The sequence below is a fragment of the Vicugna pacos genome, chromosome 19, assembly GCF_048564905.1.
Source record: "Vicugna pacos chromosome 19, VicPac4, whole genome shotgun sequence".
Taxonomy (NCBI): Eukaryota; Metazoa; Chordata; class Mammalia; order Artiodactyla; family Camelidae; genus Vicugna; species Vicugna pacos.
The window spans coordinates 35,835,922-35,854,259 of record NC_133005.1 but is presented as its reverse complement, the minus strand read 5'-3'; the positions used below and the strand labels follow the sequence as shown (position 1 = coordinate 35,854,259).

At 51.1% G+C, this 18,338-nt stretch overlaps 1 long non-coding RNA gene across 4 annotated transcripts in view; it reads left to right on the top strand.

Annotated features, from left to right (window-relative positions):
- The window catches only part of LOC140687451 (uncharacterized), a 44,484-nt gene extending 30,263 nt beyond the window's left edge, over nucleotides 1-14,221 (top strand). For 3 of the 4 annotated variants that reach the window (XR_012061786.1, XR_012061789.1, XR_012061788.1), the window contains 2 exons: nucleotides 10,741-10,903; nucleotides 11,365-11,538. This is a non-coding gene — a long non-coding RNA (uncharacterized lncRNA). Of the gene's footprint in view, nucleotides 1-10,740; nucleotides 10,904-11,364; nucleotides 11,843-11,996 lie in introns of those variants that run through there. The other variant, XR_012061787.1, reaches the window with a different exon arrangement.
- Nucleotides 14,222-18,338: the final 4,117 nt, after the last annotated feature.

Genomic DNA, 18,338 nt, shown 5'->3' with positions numbered 1-18,338 from the left:
AAAGGAGTGATGTGACCCACAGGAGGGGTGGCCGACTTTGGGAAGTTGGGAGGCCTTTTGACGAAGGGCCGCTTGATCCGTCTTGTCAGATGAGAAGGAGGCAGCTGAGGGCAGGTGTATTTAGGGAAGGTTACTCCTGGTGTTGGGACCTGAAGTGGGACAAGCTCAAGGAATGTAAGACACAGCAGTGATAGGCAGGGCAGCTGGTGGGAGGGGAGTGTGGGCAGATATGGGAACTGAGAGGAGGCTTGGCCTGACCTGTCAGCCCCCGGGAGGGGGGGCACTGGAGGGTTTTACATAGAGAGGTGCTGTGATCTGATTCAGGCATTGAAAGGGTCCCTCTTACTGCACCTGTATTGGGAGGAGGGGTTGTTCATGAGCAGGAGGGGAGGCAGGAAGACCAGGGTGAGGCAAGGGCAGAGTTCAAGATCAGCTAATGCTGGGAAGATGGATGAGAAATCATGTGCTCTGCACACTGTATAGTGTCTCCATCTGAGGGATGATGGGCTAGCACCTGCCATGGCCCAGTAACTTCTGAGGCTGCTGATGGTGATGATGATGAAGGAGATGACTTTAGAGCATCCTTCTCAGCCTACGTTTCTGCAGGTAAAAGTCTGAACCACAGGAAGCAGCAAAAAACCACAAGGGGCTGATAAGGCCAGGAATGAAAGTCGCAGAGTGTCATCACCAAATGCAATCGTGATGATGGTGGTGGTGGTGGTGGTGATGGTGGTGATGATGATGATGGTGTTAGTAACCGACACTTTAACTCTGCGTCCTGTGGGCAGACCCCACTGAGCACTTTACTGCTACTTCCTGCTCTAATCTGTCCCGTGGTCTTATGTAATAGGGACTGTCATTGTCCTCATTTTTCAGACAAGGAAATTGAGGCACAGAGAGGTTACATGACTTGCCCAAGGTCACACAGCTAGTAAGTGGTGGACTGGGATTTGGACTCAGAGAATCCTCCTCCAGAGGCTGTGCTCTCAGAAAGCTAACAGTTGTGATGTGCTGTCTTCCTGCACAGAAAACACTCATGAATGGTTTCACTCTGTAACCTTCTTAGGTCACATTTCTTGGCATTCCAACATCTGGCTTCCAAAAAAGGCAAAATGGAAATACTTCACCCAGGTGCTTCCTCTTTTCCAGACGCTATCCACCCCTCCTGTGACCTCCCACTCTCGGCTCCAGACTCATCCACCGCCCCCACTAAGAACAGGCAAGCCCTGATTTCCCAAGTGCCTGCAGAGCGGGGCTGCAGAGTCGGCAGGTGGGGTCTGGGCCTCCCGCCTCCAGGAGAGTATGAGCAGGATCTGTGTAGCTTTACGACCCAAGACAGACCGTGTTCAAGTTCATGCTACTCGCTGGGATCCACCTGCAGCAGAGAAAATGAGGGGCTTTGAGCCGTAATTCCTGGATTGAGAGTCTTCTGGTCTCTTAGGTGGGACCGTAAAACCAGAGATTGCAGCAATGATGGCCCTTCCCAGGGGGCCAGAGAGTAGCTGAACATGAGCCCACCCTGTGCTATGGGGACAGACCTGCCCCCTGCTGGGCTGGAGCAGCTTCCCAAGGCTCGTCCCTGGTGACCCGCGCACCTGCCAGTGACAGGAGGAGCTTGGCAGGGAGCCAATCCGAGAGCAGTGAGGATGGAAGCACAATTTCCAGGGACCAGGTGATGAAATATTCATGCCAGGTGAACTCTGCATCTGAGCCGAGCAGAGTCTTGCCGTCTGGACTTTGCAGGCTGCTGGTGCGGTGTCTACACGGCACGTCTGCATAGCCCGGCAAAACCTTCTGATGGTTCTGAGCCCAGCAGCGGCAACCTGAGACTGAGCTTGTGGGAAAGCTAGGTCCCTCTGGAAATTCTGAGGAATTTATAACTGTGGGGCCCCCCAATCCTGCTCCATTCACAATGTCATACATCCTGGGTCAGTCCCGCAGAAGCCCGAGTCCTGTGCTGAGACTCTTCTGGCTTTGGGGCTTAGTAACACGTGATGGTGTGGAGAGGTTGCTGCACACAGGGGAGGAGCGGGCCAGTGGGGGAGTTTTCTTGGTCTGGGGTATCCCCTCGGGTGCTGGGAGGGGCTCATCTCGGGGGAATGGGGGCCTTGGAACCCTGGGTCTCTCTCTCAGGCTGCAGCCAACACTGGGTGTCCTCAGGGCTCTGAAGAAGAGAAGGAGGTTTCTCGTAAAGACTGCACCTGTCCCTCCATCTCCCACCCCCTTTCTTAGCACTGGTGGGCTCTAGCCTCCCAGGAAGGGGTGCTTCCTTTACTAAAATCACTGGTTCATGACATCGTTTGTTCATTTGCTTTTGGGGAAGAGGGTATTGGACCACCCTTTAGAATTTTAGCTCCAGGAGGGAAGGGATTTTGTTCACTGTTGTATCAGGGCATTGTCTGGCTCAGTATGTGTTTGTTGGAATATCAAATTAATAATTAAATGAGGGATCTTGTCTGTCCCTTAACCTAGCAGAGAGCCTAGCATGCAGTCGGACTCAATATCTATCAGACGAATGAGTGAATGAATGAATGAAACTTCTCAATCTCCCCCTGCCCTCACCTGTCTCTTCTATTGTCTTCAGGTCCCTCCTCCCTATCTCATTCCAGCATCCCTCTTTTCAGGCCTTCTTGGGGGATTTGGGGCCCCTCATGCACTCCCAGGGACCTGCTTTAACTGCCTCCCTCCTGCTTTCATGACAAATTTTTCTCAGCCTTGGGAGCTGAGGCTTTGTGCTCTGGGAAGCCAAGCACTGATGCTCCCAGCTCTGCAAGTCATCTCCGAGTTTGAGGCTGATCCAGGAACACTGTCCTCCTACCATCACTCACTCCTTGCTGAGCTGTGAGGTGGTCAGAACTGCTTCTGATCGGCTGGCCGCCATGGGTCACACTCCTGGAAACAAGTTCCTGCACAGATAGCCTGGTTTCCAGAATCTAGGAGTCAGTCATCTCCTACTTTTGCTAGCGCTAAAAATGGCATTATTTCCCCAAACTCAGCTGTACCTGTGGAGACAAAAACATAAGCCAGCCTAATTTTAGCAGGTGACAGACTGCACACTTGGGGCTGTAATTAGCATCTCGTTCAAAGGGTGGAGTTTCCAACCCATGCAGGGAGTGTCTGCCCTAGGGGGCCTCTCAGCTCAGCCCCTGTCTCTGGTGTCTGCTGGGGGATGGAGCCTGCTGCACAAAGGGAAGACCTGGGGCTCCCTGGAGTCCCAGGAGGTGGGGGAAGTCCTTTGTGGGTGGTGTTCCCCATCCTCACTCCTCACCTTTCCCCTCCTGGCCTGTTGTTTGCAGAAGGCTTGATCCTGCCCAGATCTGAGTGCTGTCCTCCCGCAGGGATGACCTAGCCAGGCTCGTGTGACCAAGATGCCCTGTCACAGTGGTGCTGGGCTTGAGGGTCATCTGTCCCACAGTTGCCCTCGTAGGAGGCAGGGCAGAGTTGCTGAGCTGCAACAGAGGCCTTGGGGTGCCCCCCACCCCCAGTCTCCCTCTCTCATGTGTCTCATAGAGGTGGGGAACCTGGCCGCCTGGAAGAAAGACCACATTTCCCAGATCCTCTTGTGGCCAGCAGGATATCAGCATCATCTCTCTCTTTCCGTTGACTGGAAGAGAGCGAGGATGCTGGGTTAGAAGTAGAAGGACACCCACTTTCTTTCTTTGCATAGCTAATAGGTAATTGTAACAACCTGCTCTGGTTTCTATAAATTAGAAAGTTCTTCATTGGCCAAAGGATGGAAAACCCAGCCTCATGGGTCAGGGCAAAAAGGAAATCTGGGGGCTCGGGCAAGTGGACCTTTCCAGAAAGGGCTGTCTCAGGCATGTCGCGGGAAGAAGTGGGGACCAAAAGGAGGCATTCTTTAACAAGATAAACATTTACTCCATCTCAGGGTTCCAGAGTTGCCTCTCACTGTTGTGGCACACGGGGGAAATGATGGTCATACTGACAGAGACAGGCTCGACCTCGGCAAAGATCAAGGCTCACACCTGATTGGAGGGGAGATCGGCAGCATGGTCTGAGCGCCCAAAGCTCGGAAAACTCACCCGTTGCAGGAAACTCTCTCTGTTTCTTAGTGCCAGGTCTGGGGACCCAGCTTGTCTTACCCGCGCCTGTTATTTTCACAGCAAATTTGTTAAGGTCGTAAACAATTCTGCCTTGAAAGGACCACAGAAGCTCATTGTAACCCAGGTGTTGGCTGGTAGATGTGCTCAAATCCTGCGTCTGTGGGAAGTCCAAAATGGATGTGTTTTACTGGTGACTCTGGAACAACACAGAGGGAAGTGATTTTGGTGATTTTTACCGATGAATGCTCCAGTCCCTTGGCCGTTTCTGCCACCTCCAGCGTCAGGATGTGTTACCTAGCAACCGAATGTGCTTCTGCGTCCTTCCTCCCGATTTCACCTCCATCTCCCCACTGATGTTGAGTAATTGTTTCTTTGTTATTTTCCTAATTTTGGACCCACATTTTCGAAGCCCAAGTGGCTTCTTGATATAATTTCCCCACACTATGGACGTTCCTCTACTCCGAGCAACTCTCATCCCAGCTGGTAAGAGATGGGTTTTGTGATAATTATCACGGCCACTTCCTGTCTGTCTGCTCTGCGCCTGCGCCTTTTCCTGATGGCCTCATTATTCTGCAGGAGAGCTCCATGAGGTAGGGCCTGTTTTCCCATTTTACAGACAAGGAAGCTGAGGATGGGTCAGGAGAAGGGACTTGATGGAAAGTCATGGTGCTCTCTCACCCTGCAGCCCAAGCTCCTAACCGTTGCTCACTGGTCACCCAGTTTAAATCATTTCCAGGCCATCATCTCCACTTGGCCATATCCACATGTCACCAGGATGATTTCTTACTCCAGGGGTGGGCGCATGTGTTCTGTGAAGGGTCAGAGAGTAACTCTTTAAGGCTTTGGGGGCCACGTGGTTTCTGTTGCAGCTTCTCTGCTGGTGTATCATGAAAGCAGCTCAGCCAGGGACAACATGTAAATGAATCAGTGTGGCAGTGTTCCAGCAAAACTCAGTTTACGACAACAGGTAGTTGGCCTGAAGTTTGCTGAATATTCACTCAGTATTTTTCTTTACATAAACCCGTGTTTGTTTTTACTAGAAGACTTTTATTTGTGAAGGGAAACCATATCGCCAGTGTAAATAGGAAACCAGCATGTCTTGCTGCAGGAGGATGGTAACCATAGAAATAAAAACAATACATCTTAACAGAGGGGCTGCGTTCTGCACGAAGCCTGGGACCTGTTCTTTCTTTGTTCCAAAGGATGATAGGCAAGGCTTGGGGAGGTGCTAAAGGCATATTAGCACCAAAACAAGATGTTGTCTTCGATATAATTGGAAGAGGTGGAGAAGAATCAGTACAGGATGCGATGGTAGTTAATGCCATGTCTGTGTGTCTTGTGAAATGATCTCATGCACCGTCATTTGTGAAGCTGTGAAGCCAGAGAAGGGGGCTGGGAGGGGTGGAAAGTGTTGCTTTCACTTTGGAGCGGTGAGTCGGGGAACCCTATGCAGGCGGTGTGCGTGTGGGGTGCAGAACTCGCAGCACGAAAGACAGTGGATGTAGCTTTAGCGCTGGCTCCTCGAGAGCACTGTGGGGCTGCTGTGGTCCTCTCCAGAGCCAGCACCCGCAGGTGACTATCAGCTCCGGCTCCAAGGACAGGCCGAAGGTGGCTTTTCAAGTTTAATTGTGTCAGAGGAAGTCCCACTGCGTCAATCAAGAAACGAATAACCTCTATCAAGACATGAATAAGCTCAATGTCCCTTCATTAGGGTTCTTTCCCCGCCTTTTTTCCCACTTCTTTATCTTCCTTGCTTTGGCTTACTCTCTCAAGTATTTACGTGTATATACACACGTACACGCACATATTTTGCCTCTTTACAAAATCACATGTTTTGATTATCTTTTATTTCTGGCAACCACTTCCTCATCCTCTTTCACGATCAGCCAAGCAGAGAATTAATTTAAATTTTCTGCAGTGTCAGGCCTCTCATGAAATTACTCCCACTCTCTCATGGAAGCCCTGGTAACTTAGTGGAAAGATCTCCTGCTCCTTACATCCTTGAAAAATGCCTCGTGAGTTTCCCGACATGGGGCAGTCTTAATTCTCTCGGTAGCTTTGGGTGTCCTTACCATTGCCCTGAACCGAAAACCTCATCCCCGCCCCATCCCCATCCTTGGCTCTGCTGGGAACGGCCCCTCCCTCATCTCTGGGTTCTGTCTGAACTTCTTGGCTCCCTGACAGCCCCGTATTTTCTTCCCAAGGCATCTTAGATTTGATGAAATTCTCTAATATTTCAGGTAACAATAACCGCAGTGCAGAGGGGAAAAACAGCGGGTGTATTTCCCAGGCCGCTATGGACAGTGGAGGTGAGGTGGGGGCTGTCCTCGGCAACTAACGCTGGGACTCTGATGCCTGTCCCGAGGGTTCCATCATTAGGATGGCGGAAAGTTCTCAAGTATGTCTTAGATTCTGGCAGCCTTAAAATGTACTACCACCCCAGATCCCTGGGAGAGTGTGATTGAGACCTTCCCAATGAAGTGATGAAAACTGAACTGTTCTGTGTCTGTAACACAGGAGTGTGACCAGGACTGAAGAAGCACAGGCTGCCTGGCTGCCTTTCCTCGGAGCTGAGGGTGAATTAGCAAGTTGTGGGGTCAGGGACCACCTGGCCCCCGTGGGTGGCGGGTCAGGGTGTTGGTGACCCCCCCCATCCTCAGGGAAGACCTCGGGGGCCGGGGCATCTGCCGGGCACAGTCCCCAGGGGCCTGGGGATCAGCTGGGTAGCGGGAGCAGGGACATCCCAGAGCACGAGTCACTCCGAGGAGGAGGCAGGACTTTCCTCACTGCCCTTTTCCAACTTGCCACAGCGGATTCCTCTTTTCAGTTGGGGGAAGATGGATGATTTCATGACTTGGGGCGCTCGGCAATCCATCTGGAACTTTGGGCTAAAGTGAGCACTTCCCCGCGTTGTGCCTTCCGCTCCCTGTTACTCATCACGTGTGACCATTCCTTCACCTCCTGCTGCGATGGAGCAGCTGTCGCTGACCTGACAGGTTTTACTCCTCAGGGGCTGCGGGGAGGGGACCGGGCACAGGAAGGGACAGGGCTGGGAGGGAGGGTCCCGCTCCAGGTGGGCTGGGGCAACGGAAGCTTCGACCAAGGCAGGAGAACGGGGATGAAGGGAGGTGATGGAGAGACCCTCGTGGGGCCTCAAAGCCTGGGCCCACTGCCAAGAAAATCCCCCACGGGAGGGAGGAGACGCGGAACGCAGGAAAGAAGAAATAGCCGGAGTTCTCTGCCAAGGGAGCGTCGCAGGTTTTAATTCGAGATGAAATGTGTTCCTGTTTGTGTACAATTAATTTTCCTCCTAAATGAGGGGTTTTGTCTGTCACTGGAGTGTTTCAATAGCAACCGTGTAATTAAGGTAGCATGTGCCTCTTTAGTTTGTGAAGCAGACTGTTTGTGTTAACATGTTGGGGAAGCAAGCGTGGCTTGGATGGGTTCCTGGGTCCAAGAAAGAAAAAGCAAAAGGTCAGAGAAAACACCCCCAAACAGGGAGTTGGCTCTCATTGGGATGACGTCATCTGGAAAGTGTGAGCAGGTTCCCCGGAATGAAGGGGCCCCAGGAACCCTGCTCTGGTTAGAGGAGCTGAGAGAGGAGAAGGGAGGTTGTACCCAGAGATTGTACGAAGGGGAGGAAAACTCACATGCCTACAGAGGGCTCCTCCTAGAGAGGAGGTGTATGTGAGGGAGGCCGGCTGAGTGCGTTTTTTCAACACAGTTGCATTTTGTTTGCATGGTAAATTCATAGGGAATTCATTCCCACGAGGAAACCCAGGGCGCTCAACTTTTCTTCAAACACATGGCTCTCTTGATTCATCTTTTGTTCTGTTGTTTTTAGTAAAGAGGTGGATATAGAGGTTTGTCTTTACCAAAAAAAAAAAAAGAAAAGAAAAGAAAAGAAAAGAAAAAAAGCCCAGTGGTCTGAGAGATAATAAATAGTGACTGTCAGGGGCAATGGAGAGTGCCAAGGACTGTGGCAGGTTCAGCCCAGAGAGGGCAGCTGGGACCTGCCCAGGTCGTGAGTCACCTGATGGAAGGTACAGCCAGCTTACAGTGTCTTTGATTTTTCAGAGGAAGCTGGAAATCTAGATTTTTAAGTGAAATCTTCTCTTTTTTTTCCCCCAGCTTTATTGAGATACAATCAACAACTAAAATTGTGAGATATCTGAAGTGTACAGTGTGATGATCTAATGTACACATATTGTAGCATCTTTTTATTTTTAATGTTAAAAACCCACTGCATAGACAGAGAGTTGAGGGCTGGTCACAACACATCTCCTGGTTGCATGTGGCCTTAGGTCTCTCATTTGCTGTCTGGGGTAGACTGTTAACCTGCACATGTTAGTAGCAAAATTTACTTCTCATTTTGGTGAATGATTCATTTCATCTGTTTTGGACTTAGTTTTTCCACTCACAAAACCAGCTCCTGCTGCTTCTGCCATGGGTTTTGTTTAAAAGCTCTAAAAACTGGGCTCCTTTACCCTCAAGTTTTTGGTTTGTGTGGGAAATGTCCTGACAGCCCGAATCAGAATGTCTGTAAGATCTTTATCCAGTGTCTGTGGGCTCTGAATTAGGACTTAGCTTTGGCTGCTGTGAAAGAGACAGTGGCTTTTACAAGATAAGGGTTTATTTCTAACTCACGTGAACAGCTGAGCTGGAGTGGCAGTTCTGGCCCAGAAAGCTGTCAGGAGCCCAGGCTCCCTCTGTCTTCACTCCACTATGCCAAGGCCATCGGCTTCATCCAGTGGGTCCAGATGCCCCACACTTGTCTGCGTCCCAACACTGAGAAGAGAGAAAAGGTGAGGGTCGGGCACACGCTTCCCTTCATGGGCACAGCCTGGCAGGGGCACTCCTCATCCGTATTCACAGTCCACTGGCAGCGCTCACTCACCTGGCCTCAAATCACTGCAAGGGATGCTTGGAAGCATAGTCCTAATCCTGGGCTGTTGTGTGCCTGCTAAACAGCTGGGGTTTTGTTCCTAAGGGAGGAAGGGGTGTCCAGACAAGGAGGGGCAGTTAGTCACTACAAGCAGATAGGGTAGCCAACTCAGCGTAAAACAAGCAAGCAGAATCCTAGTGTCTTAACTGAGATTCTCAACTAGCGTCCAGTTTTCCTCCTGACAGATGGAGATTACTTGGTTTTTAAAACCTCTTAAACAAATTTTGAAGCAAAAAAAGTTTTTCTTCCAAATTAATGCTACAGTAATGTGTCCCAAACCTCAGTAACTCGTGTTTTTCCTTCATCATTTTGGACACATTTGTGTACCAAATGAATTATTATTTGCTTTGTTTTTAAATTCTAAATAGACTCAGTATTTTTTCCAAATAAATTTATTTTAAAAGGAAATTTTGCTGAATGATAATAAAAATACAACATCAGAATTTTAGGGAATGCAGGCAAAGCAGTGCAAAGAGGAAAACGTATGGCTTTAAGTGTGTATATTGAAGAAGAAGGAAGATCAAAAAATCAGTGACCTAAGATTCCACCTTAAGACACTAGAAGAAAAGGTCAAAGTAAACACTAGAAAAGTAGAATTAAGAAAAGATAAGGAACTAAAGCCAATGAAATAGAAAACATTTGCTGTGAAGCTTTGGTACCCAGTTGAATTGGATTTGTCTCAGCCGCCTTTTTATCTGTCCAGATTGTCCTCAGATAATAAAGGCCTTGTGTGGTCCTTGCTGGGAAGGAAGGGCACCATGGTGTCACGAAAGCACGAGCCAAGGGGTCAGAATGGAAGAACTGGGCTGTGGGAGTGTTGGCTGGTGGGGAAGTTCCCATCCCGCCAGGGCTGCAGGTCTGTGTGGGGACCCGGGAGCCACAGGTGCACCTCCGAGCAAACAGCTTCAGTGCCCGCGGTTTACATCCCTGCAAAATGTTAAAACTACTAAAATTCCTGGAGGGGATAAACCCAAGCCTCTCTGTTTCATCTGAGCTTATTGTGGGCTGGCTAAACTATTTAATAAAGTAACACAAATAACATTTGGAGTAAAAAAACAAAATAGAGAATTAACTAAAAATAGCTGAAGCAGTGGAATTCCATCACAGGGACATTTATAAATAATTAAGGGGCCGACAACACAGGGCTGTTTGTCAACGAGGCCCTCCCCCTCAGCCTGCTGCTGTTCCTTTCCTGACACCGGCAAGACTTTGTTTTCTAGCTTGAAGTCTCTTAATTAAATCGTATTTGTCAAGAAGGAGAAATGTATTTGTTTTTCCTCCGGCTCTCATTGTTAAAAACTTCGCAATGTTTTCTCTGAAAAATGCTCCTTTTCTGCTCGAAAGAGCTGCATTGTCGCTTTTTCTCTCTTCTTTTGTGGGGAGGAAATGCTACAGGTTCTTTGTCAGGCAATCAATTATCCTCCGTAAAGGATCCCTGCAGTCGTCATCTGAAAATGATGGCTTCTAAAAAATAATAAAATGCCATTTTAACATACTGTCACCTGTCAGAGTGATTTTGCTCCCCCTCAGAGTCATCAAGCCTGTCAATTGTCCGTGTTAATGACCTCTGGCTCTAAATATGGTCACTTCTGCCTGTCACTTCTGGGTTTCAGTGTTGATACCGTATTTCTTTTAACTTCTCAGAACCCCTGTAATGATGCCCCAATTAGTAATGCATCCTTCCCTTCCTTCCATCTCACTCTGATTGCTCTAATTTGTGTCCCTCGACAGAACTCCCATCATGCATGTCATCTGTGCCTCTGTGTGGAGTAGGAAGTTCTCAAGTTCAAGGTCTCTGGCAGGTAAACAACAATTGAAGCGATTTCAAGTTCGTGGACATCCTCTGCACTCAACATCAACCACTCCATCAAGAAAGCAGGACTTGGTATTGTTGGTGAGTAGCAGATAATTTATGAGCTTGTCAGCATAATCCATGGTCCCTGATCTGTATCAGTACGAAATAAGAAACCATTTAAGAGGTGTCAGGAAAACATGGCACGCCCCCCCCCCAACCATTTGACATTGACTCATTCATGTATGAAATTGAGTCTTTGTGATGGTGAAACATTAAAGATCCTGTGTAGTCAAATTAATATCATGAAACCAGAGAGTGGAAACAGGTTATTAAATGTCCCCTAGTTTGCCTTCCTTCATTAGGCAGAAGAAAACAAACAGAAGGCTTAGATGCAAAAGTGAATCCATGCCCACGGATTCCTGAAACCAGCACAGACTGAGAAAGGAAAGAGGGGTAGATGCCCCAGATAACGCAGGTTAAAAGGCTTTTACTGGAAAGATCACAGTCATCCAGGTAGCTTGTAGACTCTGCCATAGCTTATCCATCCTTTCTTCTTGCAGAAGGACCTCAGGGTTCACACCAACGTTTAGTGGAAATGGCGAAGCATCATTGGAATTCCTGGAGCCAAAGACAGATGTTCAGGGCCCAGCCCTGCAGCTGCCTGTGAACTGGGCAGAACATCTTCCCTCCCTTGGCCTCAGTTTCCTCATCAATAAACTTCACAAGCCTTTTGACATTCCCTGGTGTTGCCCACTGCAAGATAAGGGAGACTGAGAGCTGGTAGAGAACCCACTTCTGCTGGAATTTCAGGAGGAGAAATCTACGGGGCATCCTGAGATTTGTCCTGGGGAGAATGAGGCCTTGAAGTTACACATGAGTTGTGTAGGAATCATAGCCTCTAATGGGACATCAGACTTTCAGACTTACCAAAAAAATAGCTGTTTAGGGTGGGAGAATCCCTCCCTCACCAACCGGGTAAATGGGAGATGAGCAGATCCCGTGCACCGACGCTGAGTCAGTTCCTGCCGTGGGAGACAGGTGAGGCTGACGGAATCTGACGTGGGATAAACCATGTGTCTGAGGCCCGTCCCTTACATTTTACATCTTTCTTTATTTCCCAACTTCCCTCCACTAAAAAATGAGTTCCCAAGGGAAGGGATTGGGGCCTGAGTTTTCTCTCTTTCATCTCAAGCCCTTGCAGGATTTCCAGCACCTAGTAGACCTTCAATAAATATCTTTGGCATGAACAAATGAACAACCCAGTGCAGTCATAGAACAGCCTTAGCCGGGAAAGAAGGAAGATGTGGTTCTTGCAGCAGGAGTAGTCAGTCTCTCACTCCTGTTTTGTGATCCTGGAGAAGGCGATGGGGAGGCAGAACCCTCAGGTCTTCACTGGACTGCGGCCTCTCACCTCCGTGTCTTGGCTCCCAGTGCAGAGGTGGCGTGGACGGGGGACGGGTGAACTCTCTCCTCCTTTCTCCCCTCCCTGTCGCCCCCACTCCCGGCCTCCTCACTTGGCCTGGGGAGAGGCCCTCACAGCTGCTGCCTTCGCTCCTACACTTCACTTCCCAGTGCTTCCATGGAGCCCAGGCCACTGCTTTAAAGCAGGAAGGAGCCCGCACAGCCTTGAACTGGTGTTTATGCCGCGCACTTGTCTGCTCTTCAGTGCACTTAGGGAGTCGTGTTAAAGTGGGGGGCTGTCTGCTGACCACACTCCCACACTGGGCGGCACGTCCGTCCTTGAAGGGAGACTGGGGCAGCGCATCTCCCCGCCCCCACAGCCTGGTGATGGTCACCGGGGGCTGAGGTGACACTCAGGCTTGTCCTCTGGCCAGCAGTGTGTGTGGGAAAGGACCAGACCTTGGAATCAGTTTCTGAATCTATGAAACGGGAGGAGCACTGAAGTGCACTGAGTCTAAGGTGCGCCGTTTTCACATGTTAGTGTCTCTTGGATCTGGTTGTGTCATATAATCGATGGAGTCTCACCGTTGCCTCATAATTTAATTGTCACTGTTTTCTTAGTGACACGTGAAACAATGACGCATCATCTGGTCAGTTTTGTCTTCGATGTGTGAAGTGCAGTGTCATCCGCGTTGAGCAACTATCATGAAGGTCAGATGTGACAACACGGGGCTGAGAGGCCTTTGCAAATTGTAAAACACTGCACGGTCCCCAGCTCTGCCTGGAGAGCATCCTTGGCAGACGTGCCTCCTCTCCAGGCCTCAAGGTCCTCATCCTTTCACTGAGGACGGTGGACTGGACCCGGGATGCTGAGAACTGCTCTGCTGGGTGATGTCTCAACCAGCCCAAGGGCAGGGGGCCCAGCACGGCCACTGTAAGCAGAGTTGTCCCGAATGGAATGGAGACGAAAGCCCCGGATGAGATGACTCTGAGGGACCTTCTGGACCTGACGCTCTGGGAGGGGTGAGGGCCTCCCTGAGGACCTGAGGGGAGGGCGGCTGGTAGAGGCTGGCCCCGCACACTCCGGGGCACCACCCATGCCCACTCTGGTGGGAACGGGCCCCCTGGAGGTGTGCAGGGATCGAGCCACATGATCACATCTGCTGGCCTCCATACTGCTCTTCAGGGAATGGGGTGAGAGGCCCCGAAAACGTGCTGCTCAGCACACAGCACGGGGGGCCTTACAGAGAGAGGCCACTGCGGAGAAAATGGAAACCTGACAATGACGCTGTTTCCCAAGACAGGTCGGCCGCGAGACGTGTGTATATCAGCTGTGTCTACACGGGAAATGCAGCAAGTGATTTGTTCCTGATCTAATCTCGTTATGGGCAGTTAAGGGCTGTTCTGTCCAGCTGGGCACCTGGAGGCAGGTGTGTCCATGGGACTCACTGTTCCAACCCCCTCCCCCGGGCGCCGACCACAGCCCTGGAGCCGCTGTGGGGACTGGAGGTGTGCGGGTGGCGTGATCGGAGGCATTTGTGCCCATTAGCCTCAACTTCTGGCTTGCTGCTCGCAGAAGCTGTAGCTTTTTGTTTTCTAAATGAAAAATCATTTTTATTATGAAAGTGATAAATATTCATTGTAAAAGAAAATGATCGTGCCAGGACAGCCTTGTCACATTTCAGCCGGAGTCCAGAGCCCTGAGAGCTGCCTTTTCCGTAAAGATGCGTCCTGTGTCCCCTGCCCCGCCTGCCTCCACGGGGAAGCTGAGAGTCATTAATCTGGCCCCCAAGGCTCACTGTGGTCCTGTCCCAAGTGACACGTAGGGGACAGGGTCATTTCCAGCCACCCAGGATCCCCTCCCCCTCCCTGAAGCTGCCCAATGTCCTTTGGGAATTGCCTCCCCCTGAGGGAGGGGTGCGGGGTAACTCCTGGTGACACCTCCCTCCATCAAAGCTGCGGGGCGAGGGCCTCGCTCTCCACCCAGCTTTCCTGAGGGGTGGACACAGGTGTAAGCCTGACCCGTCACACGCTCTTTCCTGGACTTTGTTTTGAGCAAGTGAAGGAAAGAAGAGGGAGCAGGGGGAGGGCACTTCTCCCAGGGCAGCGCCCTGACAGCCCGTCCCAGCGTGAGATGCTCTGTTTTGGCCCCACGGATTCCTGTGGTTCCTGCCTGGCCCTCCCCGCCTCTTGCAGCCTGTGGGGTTGAGATCCTGCAGAGAAAGCCCACTGTGCTCACATCACCCGTGTGGGTCTCTATTGCTCAACACGAGGATTCCTAACTGCCCCATGGCCCACCTGGCCACCCAGGTGAGGGCACCCCTCCCCCTGCTCTCCTGACGCCAGAAGAAATGATAGCCCTCGGGTGCCAGCTCTCACCAGGATCCCTCCTTGGGAACTTCAATCCTGAGTCAGGAAAGAAAAATCCAACACCCTTTTAATAAATGGGATCTTCTGGGCGTGCTTAGGGGACAGAGAAGCTAGTGCTTCCACTGTGAGAGTCTCCTTTCGTGATAAGAATTGATTCATACTATTTGTCAGAGGCCATTAATTTTACTTTTGCAGGAAGAACAGCACCCAGACCAACCTCCAGCAGGATTCTTCTTTCACAAACCAATTGAATTATATGCAGTTTGAGCAGACGCTTTCATATGCAGCGTGCCTAGCCGATTTTCAATAACATAGGAATTAAAAATAATTTTATTCTCTCTCCTACCTCCCCTGCACATCCAGGGACTTGTAGAGCTTGAGAAAAGCATTTGGGGTTGACTTCCATGATTAAGACCACACATCTGTATAGAGATGGCATGAATGGGCCTGGCTACTCCAAACCAGACTGATCCATGATTTCTTGGTCTTGGTTTTAGGCAAGAGTCTGGGTGTTAAATGAAGACTCTCAATTCAAACTGACTTAAACATACAAACAAGCAAAAACAAAGAAGAATACAAGGGCTCATGTAACTGAAAAGTTGAGAGGCAAATTGACTTCAGGAATGGCTGTATCCAGGTGCTCACCTCTATGGCCATGGCTCATGCCTCCTGACCATTTTTGGAAACAATACGTTAAGATCTTTGAGACTCATCTAAGGGTGTGGCTGGAATGAAGACCAACTTGGAGGCTAGGTCACCCTGCACAAGTGTAGCTATTGAACTGGCTTCCATGGAGCCCAGAGGTGAGATACTTGAGCTCTGAAGTCAGACTTCATGGGTGGGGGCTAGCTCTGCCAGTTACAACTCTGTGGTCTTGGCTAAGTCACCTAACTTCTGCCTTAGTTTCTTTATCTGTAAAATAAATCTGATGAATATTGACCTCAAATGTGATTGTGGGGATTAAATGAGCTCTTGTGTGCTTACCACAGCACAGTCAGTGCTCAGTGAAATTACCAGCCACTAAGACGACCTGATCACATGTTTCCCCCAGAGAGTTAAGCTTTACATTCACTTCCAAGACTGGGAACCTTTGACACAGAGCATTCAGCACCTCTCACAAATACCTCCCTTTGTGCTGTCTCTGAATCACCAACGTTAGGAATAAAAAAGGAGAGAAAATAGATTATTGAATGTGACTTGCTTTTATTGCCCCCATCAGGGGCTTCTGACAGCATCACCCAGATTAATGACCATCTAATGCACAGTGAAAGCGTGTTTGGTGGCCTCCCCAGCTGAGCATAGAGGAAGAGAACTAATGCCCTGGGTGTGGCAGGAGGCTTCCACCTGTGCTGTTTCCTTTACTGTTACATGGTAAGTATCATGCCCATTTTATGGATGAGGAAATGAAAGTCTGGATGAGTTCAATAATTTGCCCAAAGTCACACAGCAAATATCAGAGGTGAGATTTGAACCCTTGGCTGTCTAATTCCAAAACCCATGTAGTTTTAACCCTACCTCATTCTTTAGAGGAACAAGAGAGATGCCAAGGCACGGTCCATCTCTTTCGTGGATAATGGGCCATTGGATGATCAAGTAGTGTGCATATTTTTATTCAGAAGCTCATTTAAAAAGGACATTTCTAAGGCATTCATTGCTTTAAATCCATACGTTGCAATAACTAGAAACCATTTTTGATGAATAGGGGACAGGAATCGACTCTTGATGGCTCAAGGAGGGCGAGGGCTGGGGTCAGAGCTGAAACCTGCAGACGTGAGCGCGCGCAGGTAGCCTTGGCCGACCCTGCGGAGGAGCTGCCGCTGGACACGGAGCCGCTCAGGAAGGGGCGTGTCTGTCACCTGAGCGCAGAGCCCCTTGGCCTTGTTTCTCAGATCCTGTGTTGGGAGGTGGCGTTTCCCAGTCAGGAGCCCCCACTGGTGGGCGTTCTGTGCTCACGTGACCCTGGCCTCCAGGCACAGAGAGTGCACATCCGAGTTGCTCTTTTGATTTGCAGGGAGTTCGCTGCCGAGACCAGCTCGTCCTGGGTTCCACCTTCTCAGGGCCGGAGAGGAGCCCGCCTTCAGCCAGCGAGGAAGCCGAGTCCCCGCTGACCGAGAGGCACCTGTGCCCCCGCAGCCCCGTGTGACGAGGGTGTCCAGCGCTTCACTTGGAGAGGAACTGCGTCAGGGACCCCGGGTGTCGACGGGCGCTGCTCTGTACCGGAATCCAGACCTGCTCCCTGATGGGAGGCCGAGGGAGTCAGCGCTGGTGGGTCTGTGCAGGTAACCCTGGCTCGCCCCCTTCCCCTCCTGAGGTCGGGGTGCCCGCGGACGCAGGCGCATCTGCGGCGCATTGTGACCGGGCCCCGCGCACCGTGTCCTGCTGGCGCCCCGCCTCCTGACACCTCGTCAGTCCCGCTGGGCGCCGGGCCCCGCCGACCGACCGCTTCGCCCTGGAGGCCGGTCCCAGAGCCTATTTCACGGCTCAGTCACAAGGAAAACGAGCAGGACTTTTCCCATTTCGTCTGTTAAATGATTTAGTTCACGAGGGACTCAGTCCCCACGGCATCCCGGCGCGGCCTGGTTCCCGGGTCACTGTCAAATCCCCATCCTGTTGCAGCCACCCAAACCCCGTCAGGCTCTGCGCTGGGCCCCAGCAGAAGTCGCACCGCTGGGCCCCAGCAGAAGTTGCACCGCTGGGCCCTGGGGGACACCTGGTCGAGGTGACTGAGGCTGGAAGGGGAGGGGAGCAGAGTGTGTCCGATCATTTCATGCAGCTGATGTGTGGAGCGACACTGCGAGGGACGGGATCCAATCCCCACTGAGGACAGGGTCCCAGGGACACACAGCTGATAAATGTCTAATTAAATGTTAAGAAGAACTGTTATTCCTGGAGCAGTTTTAGCCCCCGAGGACTTCAAGCTCCTGACCTTGTTCACACCCATGTTTACATGCAAATCATCGCCCCCTCCCCTTCCCACATCCTCCTGCTTTTTGGGGGGCAGTGAGAAAAAAGCCTGGCCAGCCCTCGAGTCAAAACAGGTGACACAGGGCGTGAGCGTGAGAGCCCGGGCTGGTCTGCTGGTGGGAGATTCTAGAGGGGGACACAAGCCAAGGGCCTGAGTCAACCGCCAAGGCCTGAACAGTGGCCCCGCCCAGCCTGTCCCACGGTCTCCACGGTGGTCTCCCATGGGGGCGCCCCCTGGAGCTCTTGATGCTTCTGAAGGCGTCAAGGTCCCAAGGTTCCTTGGAGATGCTCTGTCACCCATGATGTGCCAGGAAGACCCTCCTGAGACTGAAGATTCAGGAATCCGTCCTGGTAAAGGTGGTGATTGCATCATTCAGGTTCTGAGGTTGCAGGAGACAGAATCCAGGGTGGATTCTGAGGCCAAGGCAAGAGGAATGACCAGAAGGAAATGGGGGAGCAGAGCACTGGTCCTTGGAGGGGTGGGAGCCAGGGTGTCCTTGGGTCTGACAGCAGACAGACGGGCAGACAGTGGGAATCGGTGAATTAGATCCTCCAGGGAAAACTGACTTACCCATGGGAGGGAAAGGGCCAGAGCACCAGCGTCCGCTCTGGGAGCCAGTCCTAGCCTGATCCCCTCCCTTGACCCTGGCAGGGACTCTTTGAGTAAAACAGGGCAAAGCTGATGCGATCACTTGGTCACACTCCTCAGCCGTCAGCTAGTAGCAGCACCAAGGCCCAGGCGTGTTGTGACCTGGGCAGGTAGCAGATGCTGAAAGGGCACTTGGTCCCTGGACTCCAG